The sequence below is a fragment of the Babylonia areolata genome, chromosome 33 (genome assembly GCF_041734735.1).
Source record: "Babylonia areolata isolate BAREFJ2019XMU chromosome 33, ASM4173473v1, whole genome shotgun sequence".
Taxonomy (NCBI): Eukaryota; Metazoa; Mollusca; class Gastropoda; order Neogastropoda; family Buccinidae; genus Babylonia; species Babylonia areolata.
Genome location: NC_134908.1, coordinates 19,905,993 through 19,916,003, shown reverse-complemented (window position 1 = coordinate 19,916,003; position 10,011 = coordinate 19,905,993).

Sequence of the window (10,011 nt, the reverse complement as noted above, 5' to 3'; positions counted from 1 at the left end):
GAACAAAACAACGGAATAATTATTATAAACATCATCAAATGTTTAATTCACCACTGACAACACTGAACAAATACTGTTCACAGTATGTGTTATGATGATGATACGGATATTTATTTAGCGCCTATATATCGGTCGGAGACCAAGCGCTAAGCGTTTTACAAACTCGGGGTCGTGTGCACAACAGGCTGCCTTCCTGGGTAGAGTCGACTTACGGTTGCCATTGGGCGATCATCATTCGTTTCCTGTGTCATTCAATCAGATTTGAGGCACGTACGTATAAACATTCAGTCAGACATGTAACATTTTACGTGTATGACCGTTGTTGTGGGTTTTTTTCCCCCTTTCCCGACCTCCTCCGTGTGGGCAGCAGTACTCCGTTTTCGGGGGTATGCATGCTGGGAATGTTCTTGTTTCAATTACTCACCGAACCGCTGACATGGATTAAAGGATCTTTAATGTGCGCATTTGATTTTCTGCGTGCGTATACACACGAAGGGGGTTCAGGCACAAGTAGGTCTGCACACATGTTGACCAGGGAGACTGGAAAAATCTCCACCTTTTACCCACCAGGCGCGTTACCGAGATTCGAGCCCGGGAACCTCTGATTGAAAGTCCAACACTTTAACCACTCGGCTACTGATACAGAGGTAAAAGCAGTTTGTCTGGCAGATAGCAGAGGTGGTGTCACCGGCAATCTTTTTTTTAAATTTATTTAGTTATTCGAATGAACTGAAATGTTGGACATGTGCTTTTGATTCTACGTTGCATGTGAGTGTGTGTTCTGTGTCCTCAACCAGCATTGTTACTGATGTTATGCGTGGTGTGGTCACATGACTAAAGCTCTGGAGCCTTGCCCGAGGTTCCTCAGTTCGAGTTTTTATTTTATTTTATTTTTATTTTCATGTACGCTTATAGTTGACTTCATCAAGTTTTTGCGCCTTATACATATTATTTTTAGTAGTAGTAGTTATTCTTTTTTTTAAATGTATTTATCTATTATTTATTCACCCTTCTCTCTCTCTCTCTCTCTCTCTCTCTCTCTCTCTCTCTCTCTCTCTCTCTCTCTCTCTCAAGGCCTGACTAAGCGCGTTGGGTTATGCTGCTGGTCAGGCATCTTCTTGGTAGATGTGGTGTAGCGTATATGGATTTGTCCGAACGCAGTGACGCCTCCTTGAGCTACTGAAACTGAAACTGAAACTGAACCCTGTCGCACCTGGTCAGTTAAGGGTGGAGATCTTTCTGACCTCCCAGGTGCAGACCTTCTAGTGCCAGAACTCCCTTCGCATGTGTGTGTGTGTGTGTGTGTGTGTGTGTGTGTGTGTGCGCGTGTGTGTGTGTGTGTGTGTGTGTGTGTGCGTGTGTGTGTGTGTGTGTGTGTGTGTGTGTGTGTGTGTGTGTGTGTGACGCACGCAGAAAATCAAAGTCGCACGTAATCCAAGTCAGCGTTTGGTGGGTTATGGAAACGAGAACATACCCAGCATGCACACTCCCGAAACACCGAGTATGGCTGCTTAACTCACTCAGTACGGCCAGTCCTCTCTTCTCCTCTACACAGACCCCTCGGATGTCCAGTGGGTGTCTGAATGACCCAACCTTTAGTTTCCGTCGTCAGAATTGTGGTATACTTTGTCAACATTCACGTCTTCAGTATAAGAGCCTTCCGCTTGCAATATTTTGATGATAGTAATTGGGGTGAAACGCTGTTAACGTCGTCTCTTTCGCCGTTCCAATGGAGAGAGTTAAACAAACTGAGAAAACGGTCATACAAGTAAAATCTGATGGTCTGTGAATGCGACACCTTTGCTGTTTTATATATCGCTTTTTTAGTATCAGCAAATGTGTAACCATTTATCTTTTAAAGATCGTAAAGTATTCTTCTGTACATCTGCTGTCTTTTAGTTAAAAGAAATATGACATTTTTAAACGATGGTAACGCAGATTTTTTTCTTCTTCATAAAAACGGAGAATTACGGCCAAATATAGAATCAGTTTTTAAGGTTAACAATAGACACATTCCCGACAGATTTTCGGAGACATTATTTCATATCATTGACAAAGATGTGTACCACACGTACTCCACCAAATTTCAAAGTGGGGGAAGCGAGGGGGAAGGGAGGCAAGCTTCCAGCCGATTTTCTCCATAACCACGGTCATCTTGCTAGTTATTTTCGGTCATTTCTCTTCAACAGGTCAGCAGGAAATTAAAAAAACAACAACTTGGAATTCAATCCACAAACCTCAACATCGTTTCGTGTACACAAGCGAATTTATGAACACATTTTTATCAAATTATCTATCTAGTTGTCCGACTAACACCTGATACTTTAGTTACGTACGAACGTTGTCGTGATTTCAGCATTTCTAGCACTTTTTCCTCACGGGCGTGTTGCCGCCCCTGTGTGGCCACACTCCACAGATACAGCAGTGGGTTGAGAGCGGAGCTGACTGGCAGCACGAACACAACCAATACCTCGTAGATCTTGCCCGACACAGTAATACCGCGGGTCAGGCCGCTCACACCCAAAGAAATCCAGCAGACAGAACTGATCATTGCTACGTTCATCATCAGATGCAGAGAAGGATAAACGTATCTTTTATCTGGATCTAACGCCATTCGATACTTTGGTGTTCGTCTGTGGATGAGAACTTGACACGATAAAACACCCAAGCTCAGGACGAAGTTGAACACCACAACAACAGTAAACCACCTGAAGTGCTGGTCAGTGGTGTGGGGGTCAAACAGTGCCTGACGACACAGCCCGGACTGACCAGTGACCCCCCAGTGTGACAGACCAGGCAGGAAGGGGGTCAAGGCCATCGCGAGGCCAACACACCAGGTCAGTGAAGACGCCATGCCTGTGGCCGCTGTGTGCAGTCTCCACCGGTCAGCAGGGCAGCACAGGACGGTGACGTGGTGCAGTGTTGTGAAGCAGATGGTCAGAGCGGACACCCCACTGGACAGGAGGGACAGAAAGCCGCTCACTTTACACGCCACACTCCCTGTCCACTGTTTCTCCCATTCCAGATACCTTCCACGAAATATTTCGTCAGCGATGACCACAATGCTGACGTGCATCCCCATGAATAAATCAGCCACCTGCAAATTTAGTACGAAGGCTTCAAAATCGCTATGTGTCTGCACAATGAAAGGGGAGACAATGCTAACTAGGTTCCCTAACATGGCAGTTACACCAATCAACTGAAAGAAGAACTTGCTGAATTTATTCGGCATCAAGTCATTGCATGATAAAAGGGCAGGCTTTGGAGCAAAGCATTTTACGTTTGACTGCTCAGGAAGTAAGCTTCCACAACAAAGTCTATAGTTTGATGAATGAATAGATTTTAACCCACTGAACCCTAACAATAAATCTAAAGGAAATACGTTTACTGGATTCTCCCTTACATCAAGTTTGGTCAGTTGTGGTGCAGTCTTAAAGCCTATTGGACCAATGGCTTTGATGGCAGAGAATGACAGATTCAGACTGTTCACTTTGGGAAGATACAAAGACGCTTTGTTGCCAAATATTTCGATGGATGTCTTTGACAAGTCCATCAGATTTAGTGAATAATGAACGTCTTTGAGCTTTCCTGCAGTTATTTCCTTTAGAGGATTATTTGCTATGTTCAGAATCCTTAAAGTTGGCATATCTATTAATACAACTGTGTCAACAGTTCTTAGGTTATTACCACAAAGATTCATGAGCTGCAAGTTAGGAAGTTTTGTACTAGAAATATTATCAAGGGAACAATAACATAGGTCAAGGTGAACGAGATAATGATTTCTACTGAAGTCAGTCAGCGCCATCCCTGACTCTGCAGCATCTAAATACCGGAGTTGGGGGAAGAGACTGACATAGAACTGTTTCCGGCAGTGGAAAGAGTGACCTTGACACCGACAACCTTCAGGACAGGTCCTGTCACACATCAGCTCATCATCCCGCTGCGGACACTGACCCCAGCCATCACACAGATGGTCTCCGTGCACACACACTATGGACCTTCGACACCTGTACAAACCAGGACACGCCACTGTTTCACAGTGTTGTTCATCCTCGCCGTAAGTGCAGTCAGAAAACCCGTTGCATCGAGTGTAGACAGGGAGACAGTACAACCAGTCTGTCGGACATCTGTAGTGAGTGTCGGGACAGGACTGGTTAACTTTCATGGTCTGTTGACTGAAGTAACCTGTTCCATCCAGAGTGATGTAGAACTGCCGCATCAACATCCTCTCTACCGCTGGGTGATAGCTGTTGTCGTCTGGACATCCGGCCTCATCCGTGTGATCCAGACAGTCTGAGTGTTCGTTGCATCGCTGAGCGGGAGGGACACACTGTCTGTTGGCACACGTGAAACCTGCACAGGAGGGATGCTGGCAGAACGACTCGTCGCCATTGTCCGGGCAGTCCTGTCTGAAGTCACACACTGAGGAGACTGGCACTGAGGTGATGTCGTCATCACAGCGGAACGTAGGTGCTCTGCGTGACACGTTTTTGTCAAGGTCACCTCCTTCAAGGTCACGTCCTGCAAGGTCATACCTGACTTGACCTTTGACGCCTGTTAACAGGAAGGTGTGTGCCACATTACCGTCTGAACGGGTGGACAGGACCTGTCTGGTATGTGTCAGGGTGGAGAGAGGGGAGGGGAGGTGGGGGTGGAAGATGATTTGTGTCTGAGCCGCTCCCACCACTGGTATAAGTTTCTTTTCACACAGCACGGATGTCGTGTAGTAGATGTGGTCCTGCTTCAAGGGTCTGTACTCCAGCATCATGCTGAAGAGAGTGGCCGTGTGCACGGTTCGCGAAGGCTCGTAGGGTGTGGGGACCGTGATGTGGTTCATGTTGTAAATCACCGTCTTGTCGGACCACGCGCGGAACTTACTGTACATGAAGGGCGCAGAGCGCATCCCCAGTGTGAAGCCCAGAAATACGTAAAACTGATCGTAGTTTTGAAATATGTGCAGAGCGTCTTGCTTCTCGGCTTGGGTTTTTATTGAAGCCACTTGTCCTTCTTCCACCTGGCATTCGTACACCGCGAAACGACTGCTCATAGGGAGGAGGGTTCTGGTCAGTTTGAAGCATTTGTTGTGTGAAGCCACCAGACCTTGGCACGCAGGACTGCTGAACGGGCAGTGCCCTGTTTCATCAAGCCCGTCCTCACACTCCGTTTTGAAATTACAATCCAGCAGTCTCTTATACCGGAAGTAACGATCCGCTGAACAGTTGAACCTTTCGCTGGGAAGTTTTTGCGGTGCAGCGGTTTTAGGGAGGAAAATGAAGTCCATCTTCACAGTGGCGAAGGTGACCTTGTTGAGCTGTTGGAAGTGGATCTGGAGACGCGAAGTTCTGAAGACCTCCACAATGACGTCATAATGGCTGATTTGTAAAACGTGGGTTCGACGAATTCCGTCCGGTCCAATATAGATGACAGCCATGTCCACGGTTTTGAAACTCCGGATGTTGAATCGGTAAAAACGTACCATGATCACCCAGCCGAGTGGTGCCTCGAGCTCTCCCTGAAAACTGATGAGCATCATGATGTGGCAGTACAAGAAAGGGATCATCAGATAGCCGGACTCCTCCGTCAGGTACTTCACCACAAAGCTGTGAATCTTCACTGCCTCCATGGCCAGCCTCACCGCGGGATACTCACGGTGTAAAACAGCCATCCGATTAGCGCATGATCTGATGTAAGTTTCTTCGAGAGAATGGTGACCGCACCTCACGATCCATAGCAGCCGACCAGGACGGATCAAGCCGTCATACATCTCCGTTCTCCACTCGCTGCCGTTACACCAATATTCTAATCGATGAACACGTGCGTGTATGTAGGTGCCACGCGGTACTCCTACACGCATCCGACAGAAAGCAGTGGAGCTGTTGAACCATCCATACATCACTCCCCGGTGTGATATGAACGTAAACTCCAGTTTGTTTTCTACACTGTCTGTCCAGTTGGCTTTCAACATGGTGCTGTTGTTCGGGGAGATGAGATATTCAGAGCCTGGACACACGTGGGCAATGTCCGGTTGATCGGAAACATTGCCAGCGTCGTTGTTGCCACGTGTGTTGCCCCCATTAGACTCACTGACAGCGTACACCTGTACAGCACAGCACATCAGTGATCTGATGATGAAGGAAACTGAGGTCAGGCTGGCTATGTTATTGGAGTGGCTGCATCCTGTAGCTGGCTTCATGTTCATGGTGTTTCTTTTTTTTCTAACTTTAAGTTCGTCATGAATTAACATTTGTCTTTCTCGACAAGGAAGTGGGATGTTATTTGTACGTTAACTCTCTCCATACGAACGGCGAAAGAGACGACGTTAACAGCGTTTCACCCCAATAACCACCATCAAAATATTACCAGCGGAAGGCTCTTACACTGAAGAGGTGAATGTTGACAAAGAATACCACAATTCTGATGACGGAAGCGAAAGGTTGGGTCATTGAGACACCCACTGGACATCCGAGGGGTCTGTGTAGAGGAGAAGAGAGGACTGGCCGTACTGAGTGAGTTAAACTGTTTAGTTGCTGAAGTGGTGTAGTTCGTCTGCTCTCTGCGACATGTGTGATGTTTCTGAATAGGATGTCTTAGTGTTGAACGTATACATGTCTTTTGATTTGCTTTTTCTTTCTCTCGTCTCTGCCCCACAGTTCTGTTTACGTTCTATGCTTATCTTTTCGTGTTTCGGATTTCTAATAACAGTTGTCAAACGCACGCATGCACACACACACACACACACACACACACACACACACACACGCACACACACACACACACACACACACGCAACGTGCGCGCGCACACATACACACACACCTACATATAATACAATCATACATACATACATGAATACTCTGTTAGAAACACAAGTGACTTGTGTACAATTTCACAGGCACACACACACACACACACACACACACACACACACACACACACACACACACACACACACACACACACACACGCACAGACACACACACGCTCGTGCACACACACACACACATACACACACACATATACAAAAGTACACACATACATGCACATATACACAGCTACAGACGCACGCACACACACACACACACACACACACACGCACGCACGCACGCACGGACACACACACACACGTACACACACACACATGCGCGCGCACACACACACAAACACATACACCCCCACATACACACACACACGCGCGCGCACACACACGCACACACACATACATATATACACACATACATGCACGTACACATAGCCACAGACGCACAGACACACACACACACACACACACACACACACTCACACACACACACACACACACACACACACACACACACACAGAGAAACAGTCAGAACATTTTTATTTAAAGAATTATGACGACGTGGATTCCGTGATGTTCCCACAACGACAGTTTTGATTTACATCATTTGAGGAAAGTTCTCTAAAAAAAACGTTCGTTGCAGAAATAAACCAAACCCTTGTCAATAAATAACCGCGCGGCCGTCATAATCTGCTGGTCTGGAGGAGAAACTGTGCGTGATTTATTTGAGTGCTGTTGTATATTTACCCTATAGGCAGTGACTTCAGGCTCTTTGTGCGCACGTGCACCAGTACAGTATATATATGATAGTCAGTCGTGTCCGACTATGACCATCAGAACAGCAGAGGAGGCAACTGCTGTTCCGACTATTTGGGCTAGAATTTGATTATAGTGGAGAGTGTCTTGCCCGAAGTTACATCCCCACTCTCTCGGCCAAGAGGGTTTTAGGACAGTCGGCGTTGAGGATGGTTCCCAAAGGCCAACTAGCCCACAAGGCTGCAGCACGAAGAGCCAGTGCAATTATGCCTCCTAGTTTGAGAGTCATAGTCCTTCACAAAAGACAAAGCTGTAAATGATTTCCCATTGACTGGAGAAACCATTGACAATACAGCTTTCACTTTGCTGTTGGCCCAAATGTAAACTTATGTCAATCTGTGATATAAGCCGAGTGTTGGGCCGAGAGTACAGTACAAAGGGGGAAGGTGACAGTACAGAGAGTCCGTGAGGGTCTGGGTTCGAATCCCGCTCGAACCCTTTCTTCCTGGACCAAGTTTGACTGGAAAATCTTCTTCTCTTCTTCTTCTGCGTTCACTCGTATGCACACGGGTGGGCTTTTACGTGTATGACCGTTTTTACCCCGCCATGTAGGCAGCCATACTCCGTTTTCGGGGGTGTGCATGCTGCGTATGTTCTTGTTTCCATAACCCACCCATCTTTAACGTGCGTATTTGATCTTCTGCTTGCATATACACACGAAGGGGGTTCAGGCACTAGCAGGTCTGCACATATGTTGACCTGGGAGATCGTAAAAATCTCCACCCTTTACCCACCAGGCGCCGTCACCGTGATTCGAACCCGGGACCCTCAGATTGACAGTCCAACGCTTTAACCACACTGCTATTGCGCCCGTCGACTGGAAAATCAAACTGAGCGCGTCTAGTAATAATAATAATAATAATAATAATTGTATTTACATAGCGCTGAATCTGGTGCAGAGACAAATCAAAGCGCTTTCGCACCAGTCATTCACACGCACGCATAACTCTAAAACTGGAGAAACTGAAGACAAGGAAGAGGCAGGGAAGGGAGGCTATTTTGGGAAGAGGTGGGTTTCAAGGCCAGACTTGAAAGAGCTGAGTGTGGAGACCTGGCGAAGCGAAAGGGAAAGTTCATTCCAGTTGCAAGGTCCAGAGACAGAGAAAGAACGGCGGCCAACAGTCGAGTGTTTGAATCTGGGTATGCGTAAACAGAGTGGATCCGAAGCCGATCGCAGTGAGCGAGATGGAGTGTGGAGGTGAAGGCAGCCGCAGAGATAGGAAGGGGCAGATTTGCCAATACATTTATAACATAGAGTGCTGATCTTGTACTTTATTCTTGTGAGACAGGGAGCCAGTGGAAATGTTGCAAAAGAGGACTGGTGTGCTCAGATCTTTTCTTTCTGAGGACGAGTCGGACAGCAGAGTTTTGTATGCGCTGAAGAGAAAGAATGGATGAAGCAGGCAAACCAGACAATAGAGAGTTACAGTAGTCAAGGCGAGAGAGAATGAGAGAAACGACAAGTCTAGATGTTGCGTCAGTGGACAGACTGACGCGCCGCAATATTACAAAACAAGACAATGTAGACAAGACGTGTTTATTTCAAGAAACTCCGTTGGGGCACATGAAAGTGTTACATACTTTATGTAACTGATACAAATATTAAGATACTGTGCTCAGTTGTTTTTTCTCTCTACAACAATGGCCACCACACCAACTGTCTTGTAAAGACACACATTTCTGAGGAAGAAGAGATAGGAAGAAAAACAAGTAGCATACAAGAGATACAGCATTATACAATGTATACATGTCAGAAGTAGGTGGGCATTTACAAGAGATACAGCATTATACAATGTATACATGTCAGAAGTAGGTGGGCATTTACAAGAGATACAGCATTATACAATGTATACATGTCAGAAGTAGGTGGACATTTACAAGAGATACAGCATTATTCAATGTATACATGTCAAAAGTAGGTGGGCATTTACAAGAGATACAGCATTATACAATGTATACATGTCAAAAGTAGGTGGGCATTTACAAGAGATACAGCATTATTCAATGTGTACATGTCAGAAGTAGGTGGGCATTTACAAGAGATACAGCATTGTACAATGTATACATGTCAGAAGTAGGTGGGCATTTACAAGAGATACAGCATTATACAATGTATACATGTCAAAAGTAGGTGGGCATTTACAAGAGATACAGCATTATACAATGTATACATGTCAAAAGTAGGTGGGCATTTACAAGAGATACAGCATTATACAATGTATACATGTCAGAAGTAGGTGGGCATTTACAAGAGATACAGCATTGTACAATGTATACATATCAGAAGTAGGTGGGCATTTACAAGAGATACAGCATTATACAATGTATACATGTCAAAAGTAGGTGGGCATTTACAAGAGATACAGCATTATTCAAT